We start from the raw sequence: 14628 nt of genomic DNA, 5'->3' as shown, positions 1-14628 counted from the left end.
CCAGATGTTTCCGTGGCTTTTAAGACGTCAGTAACCCTTGTGTGTTTGACACCACGTGGATCTCCATCCCCTGCCTTCACTGAGACAGCAGACTAAAGGACTTCACTGGCACAACAAGACACCTCTGGAGGCAGAGCCCTGCAGAATCCTCTTCGAAACATTTTTAGATTTAATTGCTGATAATTATTGTTTCGGTATGATTTCAAACCACTTTGTACCCACAGTACAGTTTTATTTAGATGCTTTTAGATTATTTATTAGGATGTCTTCCTAGATAAAGTCAAAAGCTTTACTGAATTTGATTTAGATGAAGCCTACTATCTCCATCCACATGAGGTCTGTTTCTCTGTCAGAGACAGAAATTAGGTTGTTTAGACATGATTTGCTCTTCATGTCAATTCCCTGGATTTGCCACCTGGTTGCAGAGGACCTCTTTACAGAAGAGTGAAGCAAAAAGACATTGAGTAGTGCCACCTGACAATATATTTCTCTCCCCATTGAGTAGCAAACCAAGACTTCCCTTTTGTGGGGTTTTGTAGGGTTTTTGTTAGGGTCTTTTCTGTATGGAGGAAATGTGTCATTTTAGTTATTCTTCTTTCCTATTGGCATCACCCTTTTCTGCTTTATATTTTTTGGTCCTGTGTGTTCACGATGTTGTGTTTGTCTTTGCAACTAGACCTATTTTTTACCTCCTGCATGGCTTTTTCCCATGTCCTTCATAAAAATGCAGCACCTGGTGGTGCAAACAGATTTGTCTCTCCTGCATTTTCTCTTCCTCCTCAATTTTGGAGCAAGGACTTCTTGTGTTGTTAGTATTGCCTGGTCTCCTTTTTTTCTGTCAGCTTGTCACCCCTGGGATATCACCCCCCTGTTGCATTTACTGATGATTCTCTTCTTGAATTCTTGTGGGACTTTTTTATTTTTTTGGGTGTTTTCTGTACTCTTTCTCTGAGATAAAATTACATTTCTTCCCTGTCAGCAAAGAATGAAGTGCATTGGTTTTAACAGTGAGACTAATTCATCATCAAACAGACCAACTCTTATCATGATCAGAATTTTCCATCTCTTTCAAAACACAGTTTCACTGGGGAAATGTAGGCCAAATGCAGAAAGTATGGTGTCTCCTCACTTTAAAAATCTGTATTTGAGAAAAGTTTACACAGATATTTTCTGGTCATTTCACAAGAAAAAAAGCAGCAGAGCCAGTAGTAGAACCAAATCCCTGTGGCCTGCTGCAGTGTCAAAACCATGGATTCATCCATCATTGCTCTCTAAATTACATTCTTGTCACTTAAGAGAATGTAGACTTCCCTGCATTTGAAGGAAATTGTAGATTCACTGAACTATTACCCAAAAGCAAGTAGTCCACAGACTGATAGGGAACTCTGATGGTCTGATATGGGAAGAGTCTCCTTTGGAACCTGATGCAGCAAAATCCATCAAAGGTAATTCAGAAGTTGCTTTAAATTTTGCAGGTAAAGCATGGATTATGGGGCAAGATAAATGTCCAAATCCCTTTTAGAACCTTCGCAAAGAACACAGATGATAGTTTGTTAAATCTATGCTGCATGTTTAATACATCTGTTCTGTTGTTTGGGAAACCCATGTGCTTCGTTGTGAGGGCTTACATGGACCCATGTCTCTGTTTTTGCTTTCTTATCTTTACTGAAATCAAACCAGAGGGCACTAATCCTTCAAACAAATTATAATTTATTTCTCCATGTTCAAGGTATGAGGACTCCTTAGTTTCCCTCACACTGATGAATTCGATGATTTTAATTGAAAAAGGACTGGTTTAAGCATAAGACACAATTAAATAGATGCCTGCTATAGTTACCACATTGGTATGCTCCCTTTGGCTGGTTTGAGCACACATTTCCTCCACTGAAGTCAGTGCTGCCCATACAATCTGATTTCTATACCCCTTCCTACATTCTGTCAGTGTCTGCAGAATCTGGGCCTATGTCCCCTTTCTGACCTCATGCTGATGTAATTCTGCTGATTTTCAATGGAATTACATCGGTGTTAAATCGCCAGCTTTATTTGGGTTGTTCGCTGGGATCCGTGCAGAACGGGTCATTTAAAAGGTCATGCATTCTTCTTGTATGAAAACAGTGAGTGCTTTTGGGGGAAAAAAAAATTTCTTTTTTCTTCCACATTTTATCGGTCTAACACTTTCTTTTTGGGTGTCGCAACAATATAAATAAATGTTGCTATTCTTGGGAGCAGCTACTAGACAAACTTAATTTCTTCTGAGAGTTTTTGAAACACTGCATTTTCCTATGTGTCACTTCCAGAGAGGGAAGAGGATTGGAGACATTTGCAGAAGAGGGAGCATTCCAAAATGCTCATCACTGACTTGCATTTCTCTTCTGTGGAGCAAAAATTAAATTCTCATGAGCTTCAGTGGGACCCAGTGGACTGTGCCCCTCCTCTTCTAATCACTGTGGCTGAAGGAACAATTATCTGTGGTGCAGGGGATGATATCCATGAGTTTGTACACTTACATGAGTGAAACCTGGACCATTGCACCCATCTAAGTGTTGCTCCCAACATTTCTGGGGCTGTAATGGTTATTTGAAGCTGTAGCTTGGCACTGATTTTTCTTTGAGGGAGGCATATCATGCTAAATGTGCTACAAATCAATGGATCTGTATTTTTGCAGGAGGTTTTGCTGGTGTGTTGGTACCTGGTGCCAGAAAATACAGGACCTTTGCTGTGTCTCAACCACCTGGGCCTGAAACTCTGTGGCAACATCTGAAAAACACAATTTCTTATATTCCTACTAAGGATTAATGCTGTGTGTCCAGTATTATTTTATTGTGCTTGTTTGTTAGTTCTTCCAAGGTTAGGAATGGGCAGAGCAGACTGATGTGGTTTCTAATGTCTCAAGTAACAGAACCCTTCTTTCCCCTTCTTGTGTGGCTGCTATTGTCAATTTAACTGCTCTTATGAAACAACTTGCGTTTTTGCTTCATATTCTTCTTCCTTGTCCTAGTTTTGGGCCAAACTTGAGAGAATTCACTGGTTTGCTGTAAAATAACCCCAAAACAAACCAGAAAACAGACAATAAACTCAGGCTAAAAAGAAGAATGCCCCCAAAGCAATGAATAATTTCTGCATCCCCTCAGTGCCAAGGATTGGAATGTGTCTACAGGACAATGTCCCTGGAACCTGGGGACTCAAGGAATTGCATTAGGGACATACAAAAGCAGTTGAGCTGTGTGCACTGAAGTGACCGGAATGAGGACAAATGGTGTCAATGTAGCTAAAAGATAATTTAGTGAGTCAATTTTGTTTGGTTGTAGATGGATGCAGTTAGTTGAGACATACACTGAAGATGTCAGCAGAGCACCTACAGGGCCTTCCCTACTCCTGCTCACAGATTTTTTGTTGTTTATTTGATTACAGTGCTGCTGATCTCCAGTGCTGAGAGAGGACCAGCAAGAAATTAACAGAAGATTTACCCTTCCATCAGGAAACAAACCCAAAGGAGGAGAGCTAAAGCTGGCCAGACTTTGAGTGAATCACTTGATGGTCTGCCTCCCAGAATGACTCCTCTCAGGAGCACAGCATTCCCTACAAGCATGGATTGGTGCCCCCAGGAAGGACATTTGCCTGACCTAACTCTCACACTTGTCAAGAACCTCCAGCTGCCCAACTTTTAAAAGATGAGGCCAAGACTCTGACTCTCAGAGGAGAATCTCTGGCATACCAGAGGCTCATCTGAGGCTCCTTGCCCTTGGCAGTGGCTTGAGTGGATCAGGGAAGGGCAGGAGGGAGCAGCCTGGCAGGTCTGTTGGTGTCTGATGGTCTCACAGAGAGCATCTGCTTCATGGTTTTGCTGCTCAGTGAGTGATTGCTTCCTGTTGTACAGGGGTTTGGACTCATTGTGATCAAAGGCTGGAAGGGATCTCACAAGGTCATCCAGTGCAATCTCCTGCTCTGATGTCCCAGAAACCTGATCAGAGAATTTAGGCCCTCTTTTTTTTTTTAAAGTACAAGAAGAAAATTTGGTGCTCTACAGACAAATATGAAGTTCATAGAATCATCTAGTTTGAAGGATTTTCCAGTACACCTATTGTCATGATAGTCGACCAGTCATGATATAGATATAGATCTAAAATCTATTGTATATAACGCATATCACATCATATGTATTATATTATATTATATTATATTATATTATATTATATTATATTATATTATATTATATTATATTATATTATATTATATTATATTATATTACATTACATTACATTACATTACATTACATTACATTACATCATATCATATCATATCATATCATATTATTATTTATTAGTCTTATCTATATTTTATGTGTATAGAAAAAACATTGTTAGAGTACCCTGCTCTTGAAGCATTTTTCTTCGTGGTGCCTTCTGGAAAGAAATTTCACTGTTAAAGTTCTTTGCTATTCAGTATCAAATTAACTTACTGTGGAGCTGCCCTGCCACTCACTGCATGATTTAGAGCTTTTAGAAGCTCATGTTATCACTGTGTATTGAGTTAATTGTGGTCTGCTCCAGCTAGACTCCATAATGTAGGTGGCTTCCTTGCAATACTTCAGCTGTCCTTCCAAAATATTTAGATGGAGAACTAAAGATAATTTTTCCTTACAAATGCCTAACGCAAGGAGACTATGATGAAATTTCCTTGATTAAGACAGCAAGGAATTTCCCTGGCATATGTACATAATTTGGATTTTACTCTTGGATGGGTTTTTTTGCTTCTGCTGAGCTTGAAAGTTCATTAGAGCGAGGATTGTCTCTTTCAGGTCTGTTAGCACAGTGAAGCCATGCTTTATGAATGCAGAAAGACATCATCCAGTCCTAGATGGCATGGCCCAGCGTGCTGCTCATCAGCCCATCTGATTGCCAGGTGATTGCTTGCTGGATTGGTAATCTGACTGCGAGAACATGACAAAACATGAGGTTTGTGTGGTTGAGCTCCATGAGGAATTTTTGTTGCTGTAAATTTCATCCTGAGTATCTCTGGGCTTCTTAGAAAGGTTTAGGTAGCAAAGTAGACATCAGTCAGCTCCCACCCTGCCTCTTCTAGGACCTGCCATGAAGCTCCTAACAATCACTGTGTTCTCTATTTTAAACAAAAGCTGTGTCCTGTAGTTCCTTACACTTGGCTGTCCTGATTTGTTGTTATTAAAGAATGTATCACAACCACTTCTTCTCCTACTTCTTTTTCTTTTTTTTTTTTTTTTTTGCCTTGGGTTGCACTTTCTCTCTTGATTAAACATGATGTTTTTTGCTTATGTTCATTTTCTGACCTCTCCTAGCTTCTGATCATGTCCCTGCTGAGTCTATGCCTCTATTATCATACTCTGTAATGCTGTGGACACCTGCTAAGACTGAAAAAAAAGCACAATTTTTCAGCTGAAACAATTCCCTAGCAGACTGTGATTCCAAGAGTTAAGCCGTGGAATTTGAATTTTTCCCACTGGGTGTTTAAAGTGCTCAGCACAAGTAACTTGCTGTCTAAGCTAACCTGTCAATACTGAGGCATGTCAGCTGACATTTGAGCAGCTTTCTCTCCAACTGGTTTGTTAGGTTTAAAATAATGCTGTCTTTCTTCAGAACTGAGGGATCCAGGCAGACCCAGATTTGTTCATATTCCTTATAGAATGATAGCAATGGTTTGGTTTGAAAGGGACCACCTGGTTCCAACCCTCCCTGCCATGGGCAGGGACACCTTCCACCAGACCAGGTGTTAACTTCCAGTGAGAGACAACTCAGAACCGCATTTTAAGAAGCTGAATGGACATTTTTTGGAAATTGGACATTATCTTATTTAGGTATGATTAAAACACTGATTTAGGTTAGGCAGGAGGATTAAAAAGCTTCTCAGGAATTCTTCCCAGCCCTATTTTCTCTTCTAGCCCCTTTCACATTATTTGAAAAATTTTTTTATCCAATTCCTGTTTATCAAAGGACTTGCATCTGTGCCTATATAAAATGTGTTTCTCCCTTTTCATTTATGCTCATTTGATCTTTGAAAGTGATAGTCACATTCTTACAGTCTCATATGTGACTGCTTACATTTAGGTGTCCCAAAATCAGTTCTCTCTCAAAAATTAGTCCTATGGGTAAAGAATTCAGCCCAGTTTTCATGGTTTGTTGGGTTTTTTTTCCTGATTAATTATTAGTAATTTTCCATTCTAAACACTTCACTTCTACAAATCATTTTAGCTGAACTACACAGGGTAAAACATTCTAAGGATTTCTACACAGCACTTTGATATGGAAGGCACAGCTGTAACTGCAAGATTTGCTCAAGCTGAAGAATTGTGACATGAAATTTTAGTATTTCTTTCACCAGGTTATCTAAATCAGATGAGGAGGTGGGCATTTAGAAATGTGATTGCAACTCAACAGCAAGTTCATCTCCAGTATAGAAAAAGGTCACCCATTTATTCATGCTTTATATCCCAAATCATCTATATAAAGAGTCAAAAACCAAACCAAACCAAACCAAACAAAGAAACCCAACTGCATTAGTTTACATTTAAGACTGGAGATCAAAATATTAGGTTTTCCAGGCTCTACACATTCTGTCCAATGTTCCAGCCCCTGAAGGAGCTTTGAATGCAGTGAAATTAGACCTTCTAAAGCAGAACAGAAGACTTCCACAATTTAATTTCCTATGAAGTACTGTGATACCTTTTTGGTATTTGTGCTGTATAATGATTTCATTATATTTTGATTTCAAAAGACAGACTTATTTCCCAGAAACTGGAAGTATCTAGAATATCACACACAGCTGCAAGGCTAGCTCTCCTTTCCTTTACCCCTAAACCAAACCCAGTTTCCTCTGGATTGTCAGTTTCAGCACAATTTTGCTCCGTATTTTTTGTTTATAATTTCCTTGCTTTCATTATCTTAATACCTTTGGGGAACTAATTTTATAGTGGAAAATGAGACATAGGGATTGGACAAAATAGAGAAAAATCATCAATTAAATGGGAAAATATGGAATAAAACCATAACTATAAAACATTGTAGCATCTTTGTCTGAAAGCTCGGCAACATTGGACTTAAAAACAGTGCTCCTTTGCTGATGTGACTTTATTCCTACTTTCTATTTTTCCTTGAAAAATAGACAGAATGAGAAAAAACAATTAGCTGCAGACCTGTAAATAGTAAGTAATTAGGTTAAATTTTACTCTTGATATGTACTACAGAGCCTCACAGAGGAATTGAACCATGAAACTGAACTGCATGTCCATAGTGAGCTCCTTTCTGAAGACAGTCTATCTTTTTTTATTTTTTTTAATATTGTTATCACTGAAAATTTCCATATGTCTTATCTACACAGAATTCTTGAAAGGACGTTTATAGACATCCTCTGGGATAGGGGACATGTCAGATTGACATTAAATACCCTGTTGCAAAAAGCTCAGCGGTTAAAATATATTGAAGCAGGTGGCAGAGCTCTCACTACACCAAACAGAAAACAAGGAATTTTTTTTCCCTTCCTGCTTTGAAAGGAGCAGAGAAGATCCTGTTCTCCCCACTGATGCTCCTGCTCGTGCTGAAGCCCTATGTCAATCCCTCCACCCTTCGGAAGCCTGAACCGCGTCATCTCTGATTGGATATTATCATCACTAATTTGAGATCATAACTGAGCAGTGTGCTTTCAGGGCTGACACAAAACATTTGGAGCCCATATGGGAGAGCCTGTCTTGCCTCACGGTGCTCTATAAAAACCAACACGAGCTTCCTAAAGCAGAGCAGCAGAAGCCTGGGGATGCAGCACAACATTTCCATCCTTCAGAGCTAGTCAACTCGCCATAAAGACCCTGCCCACTTCTCATCTGTGCTGCCCTGCCCTTTGCTGAGCTCGTGGATCATCTCTGTCTGTGTTCACTGTTACTGGCCCCCAAAGGTGTGTTTGCTAAAAACAGCAGTGGAGACAGTTGACTGGAGAAAACTGAACGTTCTACATGCTGACCTGTACTCCAGATCTCCTTTTTTTTTTTCTATAGATAGCAATATTCTGTATTTTTGCTCATAAATAGCAGGTTCTAGTAAAATAAAGATTACTTTTCAGTAAAATAAAGATTATTTATCACTTTGAGTTCCTTTGGGTTTTTCCTGGGATAAACATATCTCTTTTTTCGACAGCTTATTTTTTTTTAAGTGCAATAATAATGAAAAAGGATGCAAATAATTTTTCTAGCCTTTAAAAGAAAAAAAAGAGAGCTGTATTTCAGTTACCATACCTTTGGGCTAAACATTCGAATGAAATTTAAACATGCAATTTTACAGGAAAGTTTTTCTTTACATACTCAATTATATGTTCTCTACTAAACAAAATTTTGACTTCACCTCCACAGTCAATTTGGTCTTCCAGAGTGTTAGTCAATAGAATAAAAATAAGCAAGACATCTGTATATTTGTATGAGATAAAGCAAGCTGGTGAACAAAACCCAGTAGTCTAAGTAATACACCCTGCATTACTTTGGGTTCTTTCACCAGCTGCCTTTACAAATTAAGTGGAAAACTCTGCCATCCTGACACCCTGGCGTTTTTGCATTCACTTTGCAAAGGTGTAGATAACAGTGGGTGCACAGCAAATGAGAATGGTGGTTGCATGGCTTCTCCATGTTCTTGTGTTTTACTGGAGTATCAGGCTGGGTGGACACATTAAAATAAAACACAAGGCATGTTTAGATTAAATTTGCCTCTATCATGAATCCCAGCCCTGCCGTTATCACCTCCCAGAAGGATGCTGCTTTATCAGTCTCTCATTAAACGTGAGCAGTTATTCCGTGTCTCCCCATTACTGCCTACATTTTAATTTTCCATATTCCCCTTGTGCTGCAGACAACTCGTGGGCTACACGCCTGTGCACGGTGGCATTTCCTGATCTTGCAGCCTGATCTGCTGGCCCACAGAGCATCCCTTGATTTGTGGCTGCACATTACCTCCAGCCTCACTCACTCATTCTCTCAGTTTGGAGAGGAGAGCGATGATTTTATGCAACTTAAAGCTGTTTCAGCGGGGATGCGTTTGCTCCAGCAAGCTGTGGGTTATAATGACAGCTGACCCCTGCACGTTGCAGGAGGCCTCCCCCTGGATGAATCCCATTCTCTGGATTGGCAGTTTTCCTCCTTTGGCACAAAGTGCTGGCATACAGGATTCGCTGTTGCGCTGATAATTTAGTAAACAGCGAAATTAAATCTTCTGACAGTCTCCTGCAGAAATTTCATTAACTGTAGGCCTGATTGTAGAACTTCATTGCAACTACAGCACAGGGATGCTGTTTAGCTGCCCTGTGGAAAACATGCTATCCACTTCCTTCCCTAGTAGGATGGTCTCTTCTCCACAGGTTTGCCTGTGCTTCCCATCTCTTTGGCAGGGGGTGTTTGTTTTTCCCAGGACTCTGAACTCCTAAGTGCTTTTGAACAGATAACAAGAATTGAGTATTTATCCTCCATGTGTGTGTTGTAGAAGGGCACTCTTCACCATCATGGTGCACTGAAATGTGTGCAGGGAATTCAGATATGTCTGGCTGTGTAATAGTAAGTCATGTTTTGCAAACCATAACTAGCTTGGTACAAGTGAAACAGTTTCAGAAGCTTTAGATCCACCAAAAGGAAAAGCCCAACTGCAAAGAATCCCTTGAAAACTCAACCAATGATGGGAAAAAGCAAAAAACAAAGAGAGGAAAGTCAGGAATGAGTTCCACAGCACTGCTAAAATGCTTATGGCTGGTGGGGAGAAAGATATGAAACAATAAGGAAATTGGTAGGTTTGTAAGGCAGGAGTAAAATCAAAGGAGGGATATTTGTCATGGCCTGAAAAGGCAGGGTATTGTCAATGGTGGTTTGGGAGAGGCTGCATTGTACGTGAATATTCAGGAAATGTTCCGAGACAGATTTTAAGATTTCAGAGAAGAGAGCAATCAGTGTGGTTAATCTGGGCATAATCCATGTGGAGGCTGTGGTTTAAAATATGAAGATTGCCAAGAATAGGATCTGCAATCTGCAGCAGTGGAAAAAGTAGGCTTACCTCTGAGAGGGGACTGCATAGTGGAGGGTGTGTCTCTAAGAGGCTGAGAAAAAAGAGGTGAGAGCAAACAATATAATAACCCTTTATGATACCACCAATTACTGCATGGGAAGAGTCAGGGAAACTGTAAATGAGATCCTCACTAGCCTGAGGTGCAAGAGGAATAACGGCTGTATCAGGAAAAGAACCAGCTTTGTTGAGGAGTGAACATATATCAAGGGAAATAAAACTTTAGGGAAGCTCCTTTGGAAAAAAAATTAACAAATTAATGATAAAAAATATATGATTTCCCCTTTTAAAATCACTTGTGAAAAGCAGAAGTGATTTAAACCTATATTTGGACCTACAGATAAATGTCTTTGCAGCACCACATCATGGATCTTCAGCCTGGTGCTTCTCTGATCACACTGGTTGGGGTGAACTGTGTTTTTCACCCTGCAGCCACTGTTTTCAAAGAGTAGAAAGAGGCTGGAGTGGAGCAGAGGCAAGCTGTCCTGTGTTATAGGGCAATGTTCTAAGATGTCCCATGAAATGAGACCTCTGACCATTCCCTGTCATGGGATCTCAGCAAGGTGAAGCTCAGCCTGGCCTCGTATTTTCATCTCTTCTGGCAGTGAAGTGTGGGAGTTGGCAAGTCAGCTTGTTTTTTTTCAAGGAGAAAGATCTTCAGCTCCCTTCTGACTTCCAGGCTGCAAAGATGCCAAGGAAGAGCCTAAACACTTAAAATGAACAAGTGGTTTTGCTGTTCAAGATATGACCGTGGCCTAAAGAATGTTCATGTGGGTCCAGAGGCACAAAAACTGAGATTCCTTGCTAGAGATTCCTGCTGAGAACATTCCTGAGCTGATTCAGCTGCAAATGCCAGCACACTAATTTCACCTGTGGAGACAAAAACAGCCAATCATGACTGTGGTCATATCAGTCCCTTGGGCTGTGGGACTTGAAAACCTTCTTCAGCCATGTGGGCCAAGGATGCTCCAGGCTGCCTTTGACACCTTTTTCTTCTACAGCCTCCTCCAGGTGCAGTGTCATCAAAGAATAAGGAAAATATTTTGTGCTTTGTTCAGTCACTGATCATGACTACACCCTGAAGCTACTGAATTGTGCCGGACTTGTTTCAGTGCCAGAGCTCCTTTGTTGACCTGGATTCATGAGATGCTTTGAGACTGACACTACCACCCTGTGCCAATCCACAAAGTGAACAGGCATTTTGTCCCCAGATTATCAGGGTCAATCCACACAGGTAGTCAGGGAGGCTGACCAAATTCTTTGTCATTTTTTCTCTACCAAGGCAGAGTCTGGTAGGGACTGACTGGTCCCTTTCAAACTTAGCTGAAAGCCAGATTTCCTGCATGAATTGGTCTGAAACCCTCAGTTAAAGAAGGTTCATACTTCAAGGGACAAATCAAATGAGATATATTAAAATAAAAACCAGCAGGTAAATATACTTTTAAAACCCTTTTGAGAAGTTTGTAGAAGTTCAAAAGGGAATTAATGAAACTAGAATTTGGTGTTTGTACCAAACCCTTCACTTGCAACGTCTTATCCACCTTCTTTCTCTGTGGGCATTGGGAAAATCTCAGCTGTGTGTGGTCTCCAGTACATATGGGAGACATAGCTGGAGCTTAAACTGTCTGTGTATGTAGCTGCATTTAGTGTCTTTGGCACAGATTTGCATCACTTTACCACACCATCAGTCTCTTCCCAGTCCTGCTACACCTCTCTGTACCTCTGCAGAAGTTCTCACAGAAACTGCTAGAGCTCAACCTGTTGATCTCTCCCTTTTCTTCCCTGCCCCCTCAACAATTTACCTCCTACAGAATAAAATCTGGCTCACAAATGGAGCCTGGAGTTGAATCAGATGACATAAAGCATCATCTAGAATGTAATGTCACTTTTTATCAGTTTCTGCCACTTAGTTTTCTTCGGGTCAGTCCTTGCTATTACTGCCCACAGGTCCTATTGTTCATTTTTGTAAGGCTTGGATTATCAATAATGACTGAACTATTTTCAACAGTCAGAAGGATCCGATTATTTATAGACTTCTGAAGCCAATTGGAAGCATCCATTTAGTATTACTTGGTCCTATCTGGTATCTTCTTCAAGTACACATCAAAAAGAAAAGGTAGTTTTCCTTGAAGTAATAAGAACACTGATAGAACTACCTCCTAAGTACCTGCTAGTACTTGGAAACAAGGATTAGTGTACCTCAAATACCATATGCCTAGGAAAAAATGTCATTGCTAAATTTGCTTCTCTTCCCTCACTCAACTGCTCTCTCAGTTCCGGTGAGAATGTTCCTGAATTTCCAGGGCAGTGATTCCCTGTTTCTCAGTGATCCAGTGACATGGGGGAAGCACTGATGCACTGACTAGCCTTGTACCACATGTATGGGGCATTGCTCTGGTATCTCTGTGCTGTCGGGATTGTGATCATAAATTAGTAATGATAATTTAGTAACGATAATTGTTGTGATACACTTCAGCTGCTGCTGTTTTCACATGTATTTGAAGGAACGACACTGGGCACATGTGCAGCAGGTTTTGCTTACTCCAAAACAAGGCAGGCAGGGATTTCTGGGGTGCCTTTATTAATTTTACAAGTTTCTTCAGAAGTGATTAAGCTCCACTTTTCCATTTTGGATCCCTCCCCTTATGAAGTGTCATCCAACTTTATTTGATAGCAGCACAGTGAGGAACTGATCAGAGGAGATGACCTGCAGAAAATGTTAAGAAAAAAAAAAATCTTCTTTTTACCAGACAACAACTGATATTCCTCCATTCTGACATGTTTTGATAGTAGATGGCTTAAGAGGAAGGCAGGAAGCCAACTTGCAGTACCTAGCAACAAGCTAGTGCTTGGAGGGAATGTGTCCTACCTTTGGAACAGCTGATTTGGGATTTTTTAAAAGTGTGTCTTCACTATAGCTAGACCTTGGGTATTTGGCAGGACAGTGTGATGAAATTGCTGGCATCTTTTGTGGCTTGCACGTGTATTATGAGTAGACTTTTTCAACTTTACTCTATGAGGCGTCTGCAGGGATAAAAGGGGGCAATCAATAATTACAGAAGGGGATCCATCAGGGTATGAAGGTGCTTGCTGTGGAAGAAGTGCTGCACTCTTGTAGGAAGCTCATTAGCCTCTGAAAATGTGGGTTTGGTCCCACTTGCTGCTCTTTCTGATTTTAGCCTGAGATCTGGGTTTCCTCTGTAGTTAGTGACCAAGAAATCACTTCAGCATTAAGGAAAAAAGGTCTGGTTCCTCTCTGGCACACCAAAAATTTGCCTCAAAATTATTGCATCAAATAGTTTATGATGGTAAGCACCTTTCTACCTTTCATCTTTGGGAGATGCCAGAATTCTTTCCTGCTTCCATTTTACTCTTATTCTTCTCAGTTGTAAAGGAACTCAGTGGCAAGAAATTTCACAGTTTTTTCCCCATAAAAAACCACCAGTGAACAGGACAGAATTACCTGTGAATGAAGAGACTTAGAATCACAGAATTAGAGAACAGGCTGAGTTGCAAGGGGCCCACAAGGACCATCAAGTCTAGCTCATGGCCCTGCACAGGACTACCCCAAAAAATCACACCATGCTCTGGAGAGTATTTTCCAAAAGCTTCTTGTACTCAAGACAGGCTTGGTGCTGTGACCACATCCCTGAGGAGCCTGTTCCGGTGCCCAACCAATCTCTGGTTGAAAAATTTTTTCCTAATATCTGTCTAACACCACTGACACAACTTCAGGCCATTCCCTGGTCACCACAGAGCACAGATCAGTGCCTGCCCCTCCTGTTCCCCTCATGAGGAAGCTGCAGAGCTGCAGTGAGGCCTCCCCTCGCTCTCCTCCATCTCAACAGACCCAGCGCCCTCCGCTGCTCCTCACGGAGCTTCCCCTCAAGGCCCTGCACCATCCCCATGGCCTCCTCTGCACACTCCCTGACAGTTCAATGCATTTTTTGTGTTGTGATGCAGAACTGCACCCAATATTCCAGGTGAGGCCTCCCCGGCCCAGCGCAGAGCAGGACAATCCCTGCCTGGCCCGGCCGGCCATGCTGGGCCTGGTGTCCCCAGGACAGGGATGTCCCTGCTGGCTCCAGGACACTGCTTGTTCAGATCCAACCTTCTGTCAACCAAATCCCTTTCCATATCATGTTGTCCAGTCTATCATTCCCAGTCTGTCCATATATCCAGAGGAATATGCCCCATCCCAGGTACAGCACGCAATACTATTTTTCTTGATCACTGATTCCCACCCAATAATGAATATGTCTTTTACTCAGAGTTTTCCAAGGCTCTTGGGAGTTTACTCACTGCCAAAATGCTGAATGGCCCTTCAGCTGTGTGTGCATGAACTATGTCTGGGCCTGGGCTTATCCAAGCACCCCAAGGGCTGCAGCCCTTGGAAAAAATAGTGAAATATTGGAGAAAATAATGGAGGAAAATATTCTAAATATTTAGAAAAATTCATAAATATTTTATTTGAAAAAATAAAGGAGAAAATAAGAATAATATTTCTCCAAAATATTGGAGAAAATAATGAAAACAGAACCTATTGGACGGTGGACAAAAAGGCATAGAA

Source organism: Molothrus aeneus, chromosome Z, assembly GCF_037042795.1.
Source record: "Molothrus aeneus isolate 106 chromosome Z, BPBGC_Maene_1.0, whole genome shotgun sequence".
Classification (NCBI taxonomy): domain Eukaryota; kingdom Metazoa; phylum Chordata; class Aves; order Passeriformes; family Icteridae; genus Molothrus; species Molothrus aeneus.
Note: the sequence above shows the minus strand (reverse complement) of the source record.